The 17,643-nt window shown below is 52.4% G+C and overlaps 1 protein-coding gene across 1 annotated transcript in view; it reads right to left on the reverse strand.

Annotated features, from left to right (window-relative positions):
- The window catches only part of LOC120221855 (arf-GAP with SH3 domain, ANK repeat and PH domain-containing protein 1-like), a gene marked incomplete at its 3' end in the record, with an annotated part of 252,331 nt that overhangs the window by 234,056 nt on the left and 632 nt on the right, over positions 1-17,643 (reverse strand). The window lies entirely within an intron of this gene.

Raw genomic sequence — 17,643 nt, forward strand, 5'->3', positions numbered from 1 at the left:
GGTCTGACTTCGGCTCAAGTCATTATCTTGCAGTTTTTGAGTTCAAGCCTCACATCAGCCTCTGTGCTGACAGCTCGGAGCCTAGAGCCTTCTTTAGATCCTGTGTCTCCCTCTCTCTCTGCCCCTCCTCTGCTTGCACTCTGTCTCTCTCTCCCTCAAAATAAACATTAAAAAAAATTTTTTTAATGCAAATAAAGGGGCACTTGGGTGGCTCAGTTGGTTAAGCATCCGACTCTTGGGTTTCAGCTCAGGTCTTAATCTCACAGCTTCATGGGTTCGAGCCCACATCGGGCTCTGTACTGGCAGCTCAGAGCCTGCTTGGGATTCTCTGTCTCCCTCTCTCTCTGCCCCTCCCCCACTTGTGTTGCCTCTGTCTTTCTCAAAATTAGTAAAACTTAAAAAAAATGCTTAATGCAACTAGAAACAACTTTTATCCTCAGCCCACCAGCTGTGCAAAGATTAAAACAATTGATAATGCTCATAGCTGACACGGGATTCAAGAAATGTGCACTCTCTTGGGGTGCCTGGTTGGCTCAGTTGGTTAGATGTCCGACGCCTGATTTTGGCTCAGGTCATGTTCTCACCTTGTGGGTTCAAGTCCTATGCTGGGCTCCACACTAGCAGTGCAGAGCCTGCTTGGGATTCTCTCTCTCTCCCTCTCTGCCCCCTCTGTCTCTGCCCCGCCCCTGCTCGCTCTTGCTCCCTCTCTGAAATAAATAACAAAAAAAAAGAAATGTGCATTCTCAGGAAACTGCTCTAAGAAATATAAATTGGTAAACTTTCTGAAACAGAGCTTGGCAATACGTATGACACTTTAAAACACGCCTACCCTAGGGCGCCTGGGTGGCTTAGTCGGTTGAGCATCCCGACTTTTCCTTAGGTCATGATCCCGCGGTTCGTGGGTTCGAGCCCCGCATCGGGCTCTGTGCTGACTGCCAGCTCGGAGCCTGGAGCCTGTTTCAGTCTGTGACTCCCTCTCTCTCTGACCCTCCCCTGCTCACGCTGTCTCTCTCTCTCTCTCTCTCCTAGAAAAAAAAAAAAAAAAAAACCACGCCTACCCTTTGACTCAGAAATTCCACCTCTAGGAATCTGTCCTAAGTAAATATGTAGACAAGTACATAAATGCAAAAATCAGCAACAACTTTAATGTCTACAAATAAGGAACCAATTAAGTAAATTATGGTATCCCAGTGGCCGTTAAAATGATAACATAACAATGTATTCATGTGGGGACTCCCAATATATTAAGTGAAAAAAAAATCAGATTATTTAAGTACTTGTATAAGATTCCGTCACTGCCTCCAGAAACCACGTAGCTGTGAGTCTGTCTGCATAGTGGTCATCTCTCGGTGGCCAGAGGTCACGTCTTCCTCTTTACTTTTTCCTGTTCTTTCTGGATTTTGTTCTGAGTACATACTATATTTCTATTCAGCGGCGGGGGGCGGGGTGCAAAATGTGCATGAAGTAGATTAGTGATTGCCTGTGGCTGGGGGTGAAGGGTTGGGGGAAATGGTAGCTTACTACCAACGAGGAATATGGATGAGGTGATGAAAATGTCCTAAAATTGCCTGTTGACGGTTGCACAACTCTGGGGCTGTACTAAAAATCACTGAACTCTGCCCTGTGAGTGGGTAAGTTACATGGTATATGAATGATTCGAATTATACCTCAGAAGAGGTGTTGCAGAAATATCATTTAAAAATTAACTTTAAAAGGTATAAAAGGCCTTGAGGATAAAAAAAAAAACCAAACCTAACAGCGAGCTGAGCTGGGATGTGGGAGCTGGTGCTCAAAGCTCTCAACCAGGACCGTGGCCGTCCATCCTCTGGTCTCCATGGGCAGAGCCCGGCCAACACGAATGTCTGGATACACTTCCCAATCCATCTGGGTCTCCCTGCCCACTCGGGTGCTGCCCGTTGGCCACCAATCACCCGGTCTCCAGATGCAGTCCCCCATATGTCTGGCAGTGTAGACAAGCCCTGGGGACCACACAGTCGCCAACGGCCCTCCAGCACGCCTGCTCAGACAGGCCGCCTCTCCACCTTTCCTTCAGAAGGCCCAGGGCCGCCTTGCACACTCGGGGCTTTTGAACAATTTAATCCTCCCAGCGACACGCTGGGATTAGAACCCACACAGGCTGTCCCTCTCGGCTCTCAGCAGGTGATGAAAGGGACTCACAGGAGCCTTCCGGAGCACCTTCCAGGTGCCGGGCACTCAACTGTGCATCGCTCTTACAACAGCAGATAAAATGCACTGGCCCAGAGCTCAGAGACCAGTGGAGAAAAGGGACAATGACACATCAGTGAGACGGATGTTTTGATAAGGTAAGCACAGAGGGTACTGGGAGCACCAGAGACGGCTCCAAACCCGATCTTAGGAATCAGGGAATGACAGGTCTACATCAATAAGCACTGAAAACGGCTACCATTCACGTCGGGCACCGGGCTGGGTGCCGGGACATCGGAGACAGGGGACGCACTGCTGTCCTTGTGGAGGTCACTCTAATTGGTGGACCTGGTGCTTGGGACCTCCAGAGTTCCCCCATTCTCCCCCGATGGCTGAAGGAGAACCGACAGAGCTTGGTGATGGCTCGCAGGAGGGGAGGGGTGGGGGCCCGGGGTGGGGGGGTCCATAAATCGAGAGCTGTGCTCACCCCAGCACTTTCAGCTGGTCCAGGCCAGCTTCACCTTCTGCCCGCGCTATTTTAACAGACTCCTGACTACCTCTCTTTCCCTTCCAACCCAGTCTCCAAACAGCAGACAGCAGGATCCTGGGGAAAAGTCAAGCCAAGGTCTCATCACTCCTCTGCTCAAAACCTTCTAAGAGCTTCCTTCTTCGCTTAATGTGGAAGCAAGAGTCCCCCAAATGCCCCAAAGGGCCATCCAGCACCTTCTTCCGTCACCCACAAGTCCTTCTTCACCCATTCCACACACGCCTCCTTGAGGTTCCCGCAACATGGTCCCACATGCAACTACCCCAGGCCCTTTGCACTGGCCGTGCCCTCTGTCTAGGGCACATTTTACCCCAGACTGCCACATGCTACTCCCTCAGCTCCTCTGGGTTTTTGCTCAAATGTCACCCTTTCAGGGAGAGCTTCCCTGGATGCTCCACTTGGCAGTGCACACCCCCTCGGTACTCCGCGGTCTCCTTCCCAGTGAATTTTTCCCCATAAACACTTTTTACCATCTCATAGCTGTACACGTAATGACCGCCTGCTGTCTGTCTCCCCGGGTGGAACCCAAGCTCCATGAGGACGGCGACCGTGCTCTGTTGTGCTCACTACTGTTGCCCCGCCCCTAGCGGTGTGCGGTGGAAACTCAAATAAGTGAGTGTGGAATAAAAGTCAAGGTCAGAGCGGCTGGGGAGGAGGATGCCTGAGAGTTATCGCTGGGCAGAGGAGGGATGGGTGGGGAAGAGGCACTTCAGCAGAAGGGATCGTGGGGAAAACAGCTTGGCCACTCTGAGCCCCGGGGCTATTTTTAAGCCCTCCAGGCTAAGAGCCTTTACCTGCTTTTCTGCAACATTCTAAGTAATTGGAGAGCAATGAGGACGTGAGCGTCATTCCCACCAATGAGCACTAATAAGGCCTCCCCGGGGCCCCAGCACCTCAGCCCTTCCTCCAGGGAGCCAGCCCCCTCCTCTCTGACAGTGAGTTTGCTCCCACGAAGTGCAGCCCTTTCCAGAAGCCAAGTTTCTCTTTCCACCTCTGATTCTTGGGCTTCATAAGCAGCGCGAGGCCCCGTTCCCAGAGTTCCGCATGTAAACAGGGTTAAGTGGAGAAGAGCCAGCTTTTAGCCTCAGGGCCTCCCAGGTGCCACAAACTTGTCCTCTATGGCCTCATTTTAAGTTGTTTTGTTGTTTTGGTTGTTTTGTTTTGTTTGTTTGTTTTTGAGAGGGAGGGAGAGAAAGCATGAGCAAAGGAGGGGCAGAGAGAGGGAGAGAGAATCCCAAGCAGGTTCCACATGTCAGTGCAGAGCCCTTTGCAGAGCTTGAACTCACAAACCGTGAGATCATGACCTGAGCTGAAATCAGGAGCCGGGTGCTTAACCTACTGAGCCACCCAGGTGCCCCTATATCTCATTTTATTTCATCTTATTTTTTTAATGTTTTACTTATTTCTGAGAGAGAGAGAGAGAGAGCAGGGGAGGGTCAGAGAGAGAAGGAGACATAGAATTGGAAACAGGCTCCAGGCTCTGAGCTGGCTGTCAGCACAGAGCCCAACGCAGGACTCGAACCCACGAACCATGAGATCATGACCTGAGGCAAAGTCAGACACTTAACCGGCTGAGCCGCCCAGGCACCCCGCTCTCATTTTAATCTCCACTCTGCAGTGGGTGTCAGCAACACAAGCAAATGGGCGGGGAAACTGAGGCTCAGAGGAAGTAAGCTGCCCGAGGACTCAAAGGAAGAGCGAGCTGGGATGCTCTCCCAGGACGATCTCCCGCCCAAGGGCTCACTGCTTCCACCACAACTGTCTACGACCCAGAAGAACTCGGGCTGGTACTTCCTCCATGCTTTAAACTTGCCGTTTCTTCCCTCCCATGTGAATCCTGTCTCAGTGCACCACGCAGGGAGCCCGACACGCGGGGCAGAGATGACGGAGGTACAGCTGAGCCCCACCGGTGGGGTGTTTCCAAAGCACAGAGCCACACATCTCACCTTCCTGGGGGGCAGGATTAGGGTCACCCTCCTTCCCCATCTAGTCCCCGCTCGCTTCCGCAGGCTCAAGGTGCTTCTGCTCCCCGAGCCCCCGACAGCCACCCTTTCCCCCCATCCCACACCCGGAACCTTTCTCCGATCCCTGCGACACACACTGGCTGTGGCTACTGCCCTGTGTGAGTCTCCACCCTCGGCCCCAGAGCCCCCCATCCCTTGTCTGCTCCTCGGACACACACAGCCACACGGCAGGTGGACCATCACTGCGCTTCCTGAGAACCGGCTCCTGGGCGCCCCTCTCAGCCTCCAGGCCGGGAGCACAGGCCTCAAACCTCTGGCTCCCAATGACATGAGGGAAGTTCTCAACAAGCGCCGTTTGGAGGCACAACTAGAACACAGAGGCGGAAGCTGTACTCACGCCAGCTTGGCCACAGGCCTGCCTACCGCACGTGTGAGCATCGTGCTGGGCACGCTTAGGCTTCAGGGGCTGCCCCTGACGTACCAACAACGAGGTGCCTTCCGACGACAGAAAGCTCCTCTCACAGTTCTGGACACCAGGAGTCTGACGTCAGAGTGTCAGCGGGACTGCATCCGTGCAAGCGCACGGTCGTCGGCGCCCCTCGCCTGCAGGTGCATCCCCGCCATCACGTGGCAGCCGTGTCCCTGCGTCTTCGCTTGGGCTTCTCTCTGTGCCTGCCTGTCTCCGTGTCCCCTTTTTATAAGGACACTGGCCACGCCGGATTACACCCACCCTGATGACTGCATTTTTTCACTCAGTTACCTCTGAAGAGACCTTATTTTCAAATGAAGTCACATTCTCAAGTCCCGACGGCTAGGACTCAACACAGCCTTTTCGGGGAATACAGCTCAGTCCCTAACCATCATCATCATCATGAGGACGGGGCACATTCCCACTTCCAGTTAACACGTGCGGCCGTTCTCCCGGCACAGAGGTCCCCCCACAAGCCTGTAAGATGGAAGTCTTACTCTCTCCACTTGCCGAGTGGCAAAACCAAGGTTCCGAGAAGCTAAAACCTGCCCAAGGTGAGCAAGATCCAGGGTCAGCCAGTTAGAGGCAGAATGAGGACCCACCCTCAGGCCAGGACCCAAACTTACCCAGTCGTTGACACCACAGAAGCTTTGCTTCTGATGATGCGATCACCCTCCACAGTCTTTCTGTCTCAGCTCCTACCTGATTCCCATCTGCAGCTGCGCAGCACCGGGACTGCCTTCAGAGGGGGAGCTTAAAGCACCATCCCTGAACTCAATTTACCCCAACCAGCTCCCAGCTCCTCCAGGATGGGAATACCCCACGCATGTACGCGCTACGTCCATGAAGACTCTCCCCGGAAAACGTGTGTCTACTAAGTCACGAGGCCTCGCGTATGCAAACTCTTGTATTTGCTGCTCCCTCTCATAGTGCGCGGACGGCCTCACCCTTTCTTGGGATGACACATTCCTGAGCCCTGGCAACCAGCCCCGGGAGGTGGCTCCTGGCGGCCACGGAAGACGCAGAGCGACCGACGGAAAGACTCAGACTCAGGGCGTGGAGTCAGGAAGTCTGCACCCAAGTCAACTTCCGCTTCCTCCTCCACAGGAACCCCCCCACCCCTGCCCAGAGGTTCAGGGCCCTGCTTCTTTGGGTCCTTACAGGACTTGAAAGGGTTTCTCAAACTTATCAAAAAAGAGGCTGTCAAAGCCTAAGCCAAAAGAGAGGGAAGGGATCATTCATGCAACAAACAGGAGCGAAGAGCATCTGGTCCCCTGTGGGGTGGGCACAACGGCCTCCCTGAGATGAACGAGGCTGCAGGAGAGAGAGATATTCGGGCCATGCACACGTGTGTGCGTTCAGGTGGGCCCTGTACTGTATTTGCTCACTCACCCATCGCTCATTAAGGCAGCACATGCCCATTTCACAGGTGGAGAAGTACAGGCTCAGCGAGGCGAGTGGCTTATTGAGGGCACTCGGTGAGTAAGAGAACCAGGGCTGACCCAGGCCTGAGCTGCTGAGACGTCCGGGCCGCTTTCTTCCTCACGTGACCGCTGGGGCTGAAGCCCGAGCCCGATCTGGCGTCGGCGTGGAGGGCGCCCAGGGGAGGGCAGTGGGCTAGGAACCGGCTGGATGACTCGGGAGCGATGGCCGAGGGGCCGGCGGGACGCGGGGCCGGTGTGCTGGTTTGGGAGAGGGGCCCGAAAGAAAGGTGAGGAGTGACCGGCCCTAAGAAACTCTTCCCTCTTCTCAAGGCCCAGGCCGAGGAAGCGGGGCCATCGGGGAAACCACATCCCAACTCTGGCTTCCTGATGCCCTAAAACAGGAACCGAGGAACTGGGGGTGTGGGAGGAGAAGATAAGGAAGGGGGGCGGACGTGCTTCTTCCTCCCCCAGCCCCAGTGCAGCCTGAGCCGAGCGTGCGCACGGAGGGGGTGTGCAGACTGGTGGGACCAGGAGCCGCAGGAGGCTGCAGTCTCGAGACACAGATGTGACTCAGCCTCGCACAGAAGCCGGGACGCTCAGTGTGGTCAACAGCAGCCCCTGCTCCCCAGGCCCCGCAGGCATCAGTGGCCGAGCCCGCCCCTCCTACAGCCTACGCACCTTCCCCTCCGCGCGTGGGCTTGTCCCACACACCTAGACCACGCGATGCAACATGGTCAGAACCCTTTTTTTTTTTAATGTTCATTTATTTTTTTGAGAGAGAGAGGGCACAAACTGCCTTGTCTCTCCCACCCACGTCTTTGCTTCAGTGATTCCCTACACCTAAAACTTACTTCCTTTCCCTGCTCGCTTTCCTAGCTAATTACACATGATTTAATACTCAAGGATCACACCCTGTAGCAAGTCTTCTCTGACCCTCCCTCCCCAAAGCAGGGTCAGGCGCTTGTGCGCAAGCACCTGACGATGCCTTATTTGCCCGCTGCGTGAGCACACAGAACACACGGGCTCACGCGTTTCTGTGCACGTCTGCCCCATTCACCGTGTGCGATGCTAGTGTGCAACACCACAGCCGCGACTCCGCAGGCACTTAATAAAGAATGAAAGGGGAGTAGGGAGGGGGGAGAGGTTACAGACGTTGTAGGTGCCCAAAGGATAAAACAACTAGAACAGGAAAGACTGGGAACAGCTTCCCAGAGGAGGCGCGTTTGAACCATACTTTTTTGAAAAGCCCGATTTTGGGGTAGGTGGAGAAGTTAAGGGAAAGGACAGTTCAGGTGGAAAATCATAGGAAGACTGTGGAGGTGTAAACGTACATGACCCGGTAGTAGATTTCAAACAAGGTGGTGGGTTATAGCATAGGGTGAGTGTGGAGGGAAGGCTGGTGTAACGGAGCAAGAATCATCTAGATCTCATGTGAGGTATCTCATGCATCTCATACACATACAATCACTGTGTATTGACACAGATATTATTAGGGCAACAAGTAACAGAAAACCCAACTCAAAATAGTCTAAACTTAGGGTTTTTGGCATGTCTTCCTCCTTCCACCCTTCTGTTCTGACAAGCTCCACATGTTCTCCCTCAGCAAAGCTCCTCGTGGTCTCAAGGCAGCTGCCACAGTTCCAGCATCACATGCCAACCCCGCCACGTCCCATAGCAGGAGAGCCTATTTCTTTCTAAATGTCTCCTTTTAAGAAGGCGCAAAATCTTTCTCTTTCCCACCACTCCGGACCCCAGACATTTCTCTTCATATTTCATAGCCGGGCTGGGTCACAGGCCCATGCCTGAGCAAATCACTGCCGAGGGGGACAGGACCACAGTGGTTCACCCCCAGGATGAGGGCTGACCTCCTTAAAGCCCCTAGAAGATCGACTTCCAAAGATCAACGTCCTGTGAGCCAAACAAAGAAAGGGTGTTGGATAAGCACCCCGAGCGCCCACTGCTCAGCCGCTCACCGCCAAGTGCACCGTTAAGGAAGAGCGTGAGCTGCAAATGCCGCACGCCCCCACCCTTCTGCGATTCTATTTTAGGTCCGAGGAAGTAACTGTCCCAGGAGAGGAAACTTGCAAAAGGCTTTCACGGGAAGGTCTAGAAACAACACTGCAGTTGGCTTTTCTAGATCAGGCGTCTGTGACAGCAGGGTGGGCAGGAACAGGCGGCAATGACCGCGTTCCAGAGAGAAACCCCGAAAGACGGTTTTATTTTAACGGGCTTTTTACCCTTCTCCTTGAACAAATGTTTTCCTTAGACCTTCAAAAACAAAAACAAAAACCCAGCACAATCCTACCACGAAGGCTTCAGCCCAGCTCGTCTTGGCCTTCAGTACCCTTCCTGACTCTCTCCATTAACCAAAGCCCTGCCCATCCAGGTAGAGTGAGCTCAGATGCTTAATCTGACCACCCCACCCCCCACCCCAGGATGGCTATGTCCCCTCTCTGCACACTTGGGGCTGTTCCTTCGGGACTTCTGTATGGTGTGGACAGACGTGGTCCACAATTATAGATGGTTACTTTTCTTTCTCTTCTGATCAACCAGCCAAAATTCTACCAGGTGAACTCTGAGTTTTCATGTTTGTGTCCCAAGTGCCCGCACGGGGCACGGGACGTGCCAGGAAAGTTGTGCCATTCCACTAACTGTGGAATTAGTTCACTCATGCGCCCTCCTCTGTTGGTCACGTAAATAAGAATTCTTATCCCATTTGGATCCCACTCACTTCTGCTTAGAATCTTTTTAATTTTTAATATTTATTATTTATTATTAAGAGAGAGAGAGAGAAAGCAAGCAGGGGAGCATTAGAGAGAGAGGGAGATAGAATCCTTAACAGGCTCTAGACTCTGAGCTGTCAGCACAGAGCTCAACACAGGGCTCAAACTCACAAACCGTGAGATCATGACCTGAGCTGAAGTCGGATGCTTAACCGACTGAGCCACCCAGGTGCCCCTCACTCACTTCTGTCTTGTATCCATTATGCACCAAGCACTCAGCCACTTTCTGTATGTATAGTTTTGTTTTACATCATTCTAAAAAACCTGCACACTTTTCAAAACTTACAGAAGAGGAACCTAACAGCTCTGAAAAGCCGAGGGCAGACTCTCCCAAGGCCACATGAGGAATTAGGGTGTGGAATTCAAATTCAAGTCTTCCGAGGAGGTGTTGCATCATAGTCAAGAGCGTGGGCACTGAACCCAGACCTGCTTGCTTAAAACCCTGTCACCCACAGACTATGGGACTTTGGGGAAGTTATCATCTGTGTTATCTCAGTTCCCTCATGTATAAAATAGGGATTAAAAACAATGCCCCCCCCCCCCGCAAAGAAAACCACCAGTGCCTATTTCAGTGGATTATTATGAGGATTAAATGAATTCATATAGGAAAACTGCTCAGAATAGCACTTGAGAGGCACCCGGGTGGCTCAGTCGGTTAAGCGTCCGACTTCGGCTCAGGTAATGATCTCATGGTTCATGGGTTCAACCCCTACGTCGGGCTCTGTGCTGAGAGCTCAGAGCCTAGAGCCTGTCTTCGGATTCTGTGTCTCCCTCTCTCTCTGACCCTCCCTTGCTCACGCTGTCTCTCTCAAAAATAAATAAAACATTAAAAAAAAAAAAAAAAGAATAGCACTTGACATGTTTTAATGCACAGCAAATATTAGCTGTCATTATTGCTTCCAAGTCCAGTGGGTTTCGCATTGGGCCATGACAAATGGCCCTAACCTCCAGCCACCAAATCACTGCAGGCATGAGAGACCTGGCCACAGGAGAGACCCCGGAGAGAGCAGAGCTCCACCATTCAGAGGAGCCGCCTCCGAGAACAGGGGGTCGAAGGCTCTGGAGGCAATGCACTGCACAAAGTCATCATCTCTTAGATGCACCTCGGCCCTCATTTGTAGAGCCCCAGGGGGTCTTCTAGGGGAAGGAATGTCATGTGAGACCCGGGCCAGCCCAGCTCCCCAAAGCCCAACTAAGAACAACCTCTTAGCTCGAACAAGCTTTGAGGATCTGAAATGCTTGCCACTCTTCCCTGCGAAACCCAGTGGCCACAGCGGTTGTGAGGCTGGGGGGGGGGGGGGGGGGGAGGGAAGGAGAGCCTCCAAAGCGAGGTGCCCTTGGGGGACACGCTGTCCCCGGGCCTTGAAGACAAGAAAGATGCGTTTTACCCTTAGAAGCCCCCCACCTCTCCACTCTTGATCTCACTGTAACCTGGCCAGGTGCTATGGCCTTTATGCAGATGAGAAAGGGAGATTCCTGGATAAGGGACTGCTCATAAAGGTCACATAACTAGTCACTATCAGTCCCTGGACTAGAACTCAGGACTCTGAGTCTCACTTCAGTGCTACTTTTCACGATCTCACTCTGTCTTCTGCATCAGTATTTGTCTTCTTCAGCCACATCAATGGCCTTCCTTGCTTATTCCCGTTCTTCCTGAACATTTGCTGTCGGCTCTGCGCTGGGGGTTACGGGGATGAACAAGGCGTTTTAAGACCCAGCCCCGGGGGCCCCAGGGGGCTCAGTCGGTTAAATGTCGAACTTCAGCTCAGGTCATGATCTCACAGCTTGGGAGTTCGAGCCCCGCATCAGACTCTGTGCTGACAGCTCAGAGCCTGGAGCCTGCTTGAGATTCTGTGTCTCCCTCTCTGCCCCACCCCCACTAGTGTTCTTTCTCTCTCTCTCCGTCTTTCAAAAAGTAAATAAACATTAAAAAAAATTAAAAACAAAACCAGAGGACTGAATATATTGAGCTGGTCTCTGCTTGGCATCCTCACAATGACAGGAGAGCTGAGTCCCCTCTACAAAGCCAGGGTCCCACAGCGACCCCAGCCTCCCCTGAAAGAGGCCCTGAACTATTTGTCCCTTGAGTGCAGAGACACGGCAAGAAAGTGTGTGTCCGCCTCAGGGTCTGGGTCAGGGAGAAACACGCTCCCCTGGTCTGGTGTTCAACATCTCAGGCCCTAAAGCGACCAGGATCCAGGAAACACTTAAGAGCCTCAAGTGGAGCATAAAGTCGCTCTGCGGAGGCCCTTCTGCTCCCCAGGAGGGGTGAAGTCTCGGGAGCAACCCCCAAACCAGAAGATGCAGGAACTGGATCTGGTTCCTTCCAGAATGAACCTATCGGGGCAACTTGAAAGAGAATGTCGGTACATTTAAAACACAGATATGAAGGAAGGAACATAAACCCTAATGAAAGAACAAGACAACAGGACTGAAGGCTGGGATGATCTGAAAGAGAACCAATGAGAATTTTTACAAATAAAATGGACGGTCATTAAAAACAAAGGTCCAACGATGAGAAAATTCAACACCACTGAACCACCAAGGCCAGTGCACTTGACTCAGACTCCCTGGTCGGCGCCTGCCAACTGCCTGCGCCGGGCACGAAGGGTGAGTGGAATAATGGGCCCCTCCCTTCAGGACGGCCGGTCTTCGGGTGAGTCAAGTGCACGCGCACGCACAGGCTGTTGTGACGCTCCTCCGACATTATCTGACACTATCAGTACAGAAAGTGCAAGAGCAGGAGGGAAGGCAGGGGCAGGCCTCGGAATCTTCCGGCTTCCCGTCTGCTGACCCTGCTGACCGTGCCGCGGAGCCACCTGGTATCTGTCAAGGTCACAATTACAAAGAAATGGTGGAACATTCTTTCTTTCTTTCTCCAGTTTGCAAAAACTTTTCGACTTGGAAATCATTTCAAGAATAAGAAGAGCGTGGGCACACCCGGGTGGTTCAGTCGGTTAAGCGTCAGACTTCAGCTCAGGTGGAGATCTCACCATTCGTGGGTTCCAGCCCCGTGTCGGGCTCTGTGCTGACAGCTCGGAGCCTGGAGTTGTTTCAGATTCTGTGTCTCCCTCTCTCTCTGCCCCTTCCCTGCTCACGTTCTCTCTCTCTCTCTCAAAAATAAACATAAAAAAATTTTTAATAAAGAATAAGAATAGTGCAAAGAACCCCCATATGACCTCTACCCAAGTCCACCTACAGTTAACATTTCACTCCATTTGCTTTCTCCTTCTTTTTCACTCACTGGTATTAATTTTTTTCTTTACTTTTTTTGTTAACGTTTTATTTATCATTGAGAGACAGAGAGAGACAGAGCATGAGTGGGGAAGGGACAGAGAGAGAGAGGGGGAGACACAGAATCGGAAACAGGCTCCAGGCTCCAGGCTCCGAGCTGTTAGCACAGAGCCTGACGCGGGGCCCGAACCCACGAACGGTGAGATCTCCACCTGAGCGGATGTCAGACCTTAACCGACTGAGTCCCCCAGGCGCCCCTCCCTGGTACTAATTTTCACACTACCTGTAACCTTTTTCCGAACTACTTGAGGGCAAGCTGCACATATCATGGATGTTCCCTGGAGTCCTCTTTCCACATTTTTACTGGAAAAGAGAATTATTTTGGTACCAAGCTGGCACAGAGACGGGGATTCACAAACGCAGAAGCCTGGATGAGGGAAATGCAAGCCGTCCCCCAGAAGCCACAGCAGGCATGGCCCTGCCTCTCTGCCTCCTGCCCTGCCCACGGAGCATCTGCAAGGTCCTCTACCCCCCACCCCCCACATCTGGGGGAAGTTCAGAAGGATGCTCGCTCTGTCCCAGTGTCTCCAGACGCCCGTGGAGGGATCGAGACACTGCTCGCTCACTCCTCTGTTTTTCTAACTCTGTGCTTTTCGCATTTCCTGACTTAAAGCGGTAAAGGAAGAGGAAATGCCAAAAATATTACAGGATGAGTTAGTTCGTGGCATTTCCCAGCAGCGGGGACCTCTGGCTCCTCGCAGCCCAGCCCGCCGCCTGCAGAGAGAGCGCCTGGGGCTCCCCAAAACTCTGGTGATCGATCGGGAAGCTGTCTTTCTGGGGAGGGTCCCCGACAGGAGCCCATTTTCCCCAAGTAACCAAGACGATGATAGAAAACTGGCCCTCATCACCCCCTCACTGCGATGTGGACCCACAACTCATCTCGGTGCACTTCCCGTCGCCTCAGAAGACGGGGCACCTGCCACACACCACAAGGCCAGGCCCTCGACTCCTTCTTCCCCCTGACATCTCAGGTGGATTTGTCCTGATCGAACCGCATGCTCTCTGGACAGCTCTCGCGGGCTGCTTTGTAAACAGGGCTGGGGACACCGCACTAGCCTCGGAAGCAAGGTTTTCGCTGCAGGAAAAGGCATGCAGGGCGTTGGATTCCCGCTGTGCGGGGAAATCAGCCACAGCCACAGCTGCCCCCCATGGTCCTCACCCTTTCCAGGAGTAGATACAGGGCAGCTGGGAGGGAGGAGAGGGTTTTCAGGGGTTGGATTTAATTTATCCGTGGGGCAGCGTGAGAAAAGCCCGCATCCCCAGGTGGAAAGTGAACAGTTTGGCCTGCAGCCCAAAGAAAGCATGGAGACATGAATCCTCAACCCCACGTGCTCACGTACAGCTGGGCAAGAAGGAACGCTCTCATGAAGGAATGAGTATTCGAGAGTGAAGATGCAAGTGGAGCCTGAGCCCGGGGCTCCCAAAACACCTTCCCTTACCAGCCCCTGAAGATGTTCACTTCCCAGTTCCCAGGATCTGCGAATTCCTCAGCTTACACACGGTTCGTGCCAACAGGGAGCTAAGGGAGAAGAGGGGATTAGGGTTGTTGATCACTGGACCTCAAGATAGGGAGAGAGTCTAGATTATACAGGTAGCCTGGTATATTCAAAAGCATCCTTAAAAGTGGAACAGGGACAGGGCACCTGGGTGGCTCTGACTCTTGGTTTTGGCTCAGGCCACGATCTCATGGTTCATGGGTTCGAGCCCCGCATCAGGCTCCGCGCTGAAGGCGCAAAGCCTGCTTGGGATCCTCTCTCCCTCTCTCTTTACCCCTCCCCTGCTCATGCTCTCTCTCTCCCAAAATAAATAAATAAAAAAAAAGGAACAGAAGGAAGAACCAGAGAAATGGTAGCATGAGGACTCAAATCAACATCGTTGGCTCTTAAGATGGAAACAGGAGACTTTAGGCCAATGCATGTAGGAGGCTCTAGAAGCTGGAAAAGGCAAGGAAACAGGTTCTTCCCTAGAGCCTTCTACTCTCAAGTCTTCCCTGTTCCTTCTGGAAGGAAGCTTCCCTGGAGCCTCCAGAAGGAACAGAGCCCCCCCACCCCCAACACCAAGATTTGGGCCCAAGGAGACTCATTTCAGACTTCTGCCCTCCGGCCCAGTAAGAAAATACGTTTATGTTATTTAATCCACTAGGTTTGTGGTCGTCCCAGCAGGAAGAGGAAACTAATATACCACTTATCATGACACTCATCCATTATAACGTAATTTTTATTTATATGCCCATCCGACACTCCCATCGGTGACAGTAAGAATAGCGGCTAGCACGTGTTGAGCACTTAGCACATGGCAGGGCCTGTATGTTTTCCAGAACCCTTACATACTATAAAAAGGCAACTTCGACCGAACACTGTCCTGAAAGTAAACACAGGGATCCGGGGGGCAGGGGGAACCTCCAGACGTAGCTGCAAGGAGATGAAGACACAGGGATATTTCAAAGGTGAGCAGGAGTCGGCCTGAGACAGAGAAAGAGCGCCTTTTAAAATTTTTTTAAAAAGTCACTCAGGGGCGCCTGGGTGGCTCAGTCAGTTGAGCACCTGACTCTTGACTTTGGCTCAGCTCATGATCTCACAGTTCCTGAGTTTGAGCCTGGAGGCTCCACCCTCAGTGTGGAGTCTGCTTGAGATTCTCTCTTCCTACCTTTGCCCCTCCCCTGCTCATGCTCCCGCTCTAAAAAATAAAAAAATGTCCATCAGATCCCATTCCCGGAGCCCAGGCTCAACCATACTTCCCCCCTCTGTACTTGGTTTGGAGGGGGACTCCCCAGCCTGGCTTAGAGCCTGCCTCCCTCAGGCGGGCCTGGGTGGCTCAGTCAGTTGAGCAGCCAACTTTGGCTCAGGTCATGATCTCACAGTTTGTGGGTTTGAGCCCCGCATCAGACTCTGTGCTGACAGCTCGGAGTCTGGAGCCTGCTTTGGATTGTGTGTCTCCCTCTCTCTGCCCCTCCCCTGCTTGTGCTGGCTGTCTCTCAAAAAATTAATAAGTAAACATTAAAAAAAAAAAAAAAAAGAACAGCCTTCTCTAAAACCCTCCGGGGCAGCCTCTCTCTACCTGGCCAGTCCCTCCCCAAGACTTCAGTTTCAGGGAGGCCTTTCCCCAGCAAACCTTGGACCACCCCGACTCCTACTTCACTTTGGTCAGGATTTCCATCTTGATAACAAGAATCAAAGTCTTTCATTTGGGCTTCTTTGTCTGGCCCCGCCCTGCCTCTGGAATGCAAGCCCCAGGTGGGCGGGGCCGGGCCTATCTAGTTAAGCACTGTACCCTCCCCTCGGGACCTCACACTGTGCCAGCCCGTAGCAGGTGCTCCGTATGGGCTTGTGGACTTGGCCAACCAAAAGAGCAAGTGTGAAGCTGACACTGAAGGATGGGGCCGGAACCTGAAGGCCTTGAACACAGGGTCCAGGACTGGTAACCCCCATGGGGGGAGCCACGTGGTAAATGTGTGCCGATGAATGAATGATGAATCTGATAAGTGCCGTTCTTTCTCTGCAAGGCTCCCAAAGGGGTTCCCTCTCCTCTCCTTCCTGGGACTTCTTAGCAGGGGACATGCCCAGGGCATGTAGCAAGTGCTCAATAAATGTTAGCTGTCATCGTCCCTACTACTTACGTGGGGGCTCATTTGTGCATCCTACAGAAAAGACTTCTTTTCGAGCCCGTGCCTGCTACGGTGGCTGGGAGAGAAGTACAAGGAGGAAATGACAAAGGGAGAAATGCGTCAAACACAGCTGAGGTCCCAGAGGGAAAATGCGGAACGACACTGTTCCAGGTAACACGGGTTCCCGTTCTCCTTGAGACGTCAGTCCCGTGGGTGCGGTGTGCAGATGCCAGCTGGGAGGTGGGTCCCATCTGAATGCACACTTTCATTTTGGGGCCTTCAGGGCGCTGACTGGTTTTGAAAATCTGGCTCACTGTGGCTGGTGAGAGGTGGAGAGAATTTCAATTTCCTTCACCAAATGGCAAGCCTGCGAACGAGTCCTTTCTCTCCGACATTATCACATACTAAAAATGAAAAACCAGCCATTCCGAGCTCTCATAAAGAGAAAAATAGATGGGCTGCTTAGCTCACAAGATGCAGGAGGGCTGAAAATCAAGTCGAGAGAACATCAGAGGGTACATTTTGTGCTGAGATACTACCCTTTTTTTGGACTTAGGAGTTTCTATTTTTCACAAAAGAACGGGAGAGAGAGAAAAGTAATTCCCTATATAATAAGCCACCCATTTTATGTTTCAAATCCATTTGGTGGCTGAACAGTCGGGGTTAGGGGATTTTTTTTTAACTCTCTACCTCAAAACACACAGTTTGAGATCACCACGCATCTCAAAAATAGCCACAGTAATAGATAAGGCAGAACACAGGGGAGGCACTAAAACAACAAAACTTGTAATGCAAATAAGACATATTTCCAAATGTTCCATGGCCGGCAGACCGGACAGTGCCACTGTGAAAGGAGCACTGGACTTGGGAGTCCTAAGACTGGCCAAGCGACCTTGGGTAAGCAAGGTCACTTCTCCCGCCTCCCCCCTCCCTGCACAACCAGGGGGCTTAAACAGCGGTTAAGGAAGATCCTTTTTTTCTCCCTAAACTGTTGAGATCTGCTGTTTTCCAGAAGACCCTGCATCTTCTGGCTTAACAGTCCGCCTCCAACTGCAAACCAGAAAGGCCTTGGGGTGAGGGGCGCAACAGAGAGAAAACTAGCCTCGATGCTCAGGGCGGTTTTTCAATCCCCCAACTACTCAGCTGTGGTCCCAGAATCCGTTCATCCTGCCAAGACCACCTGATGGGGTGCCCGGGAAAAGTGGAAGAAAGTTCTTGTTCCTTCGGATCAGCGCAAGCCAAGAAGGCTGACGGCGGGGTCTCAAGTTGGCTCTCCATCCCCCTGCGCCAGTGGAAGGGGAAATTATTAAAGGAAACCGCTCTAGGAATGCGGTTCTTCTCGAGATGTACGAGGAGATCTTCTCGAGAGTTCTTCTCGGGATGTACGAAAAC

Source organism: Hyaena hyaena, unplaced genomic scaffold, assembly GCF_003009895.1.
Source record: "Hyaena hyaena isolate Hyena2069 unplaced genomic scaffold, ASM300989v1 scaffold_820, whole genome shotgun sequence".
Taxonomy (NCBI): Eukaryota; Metazoa; Chordata; class Mammalia; order Carnivora; family Hyaenidae; genus Hyaena; species Hyaena hyaena.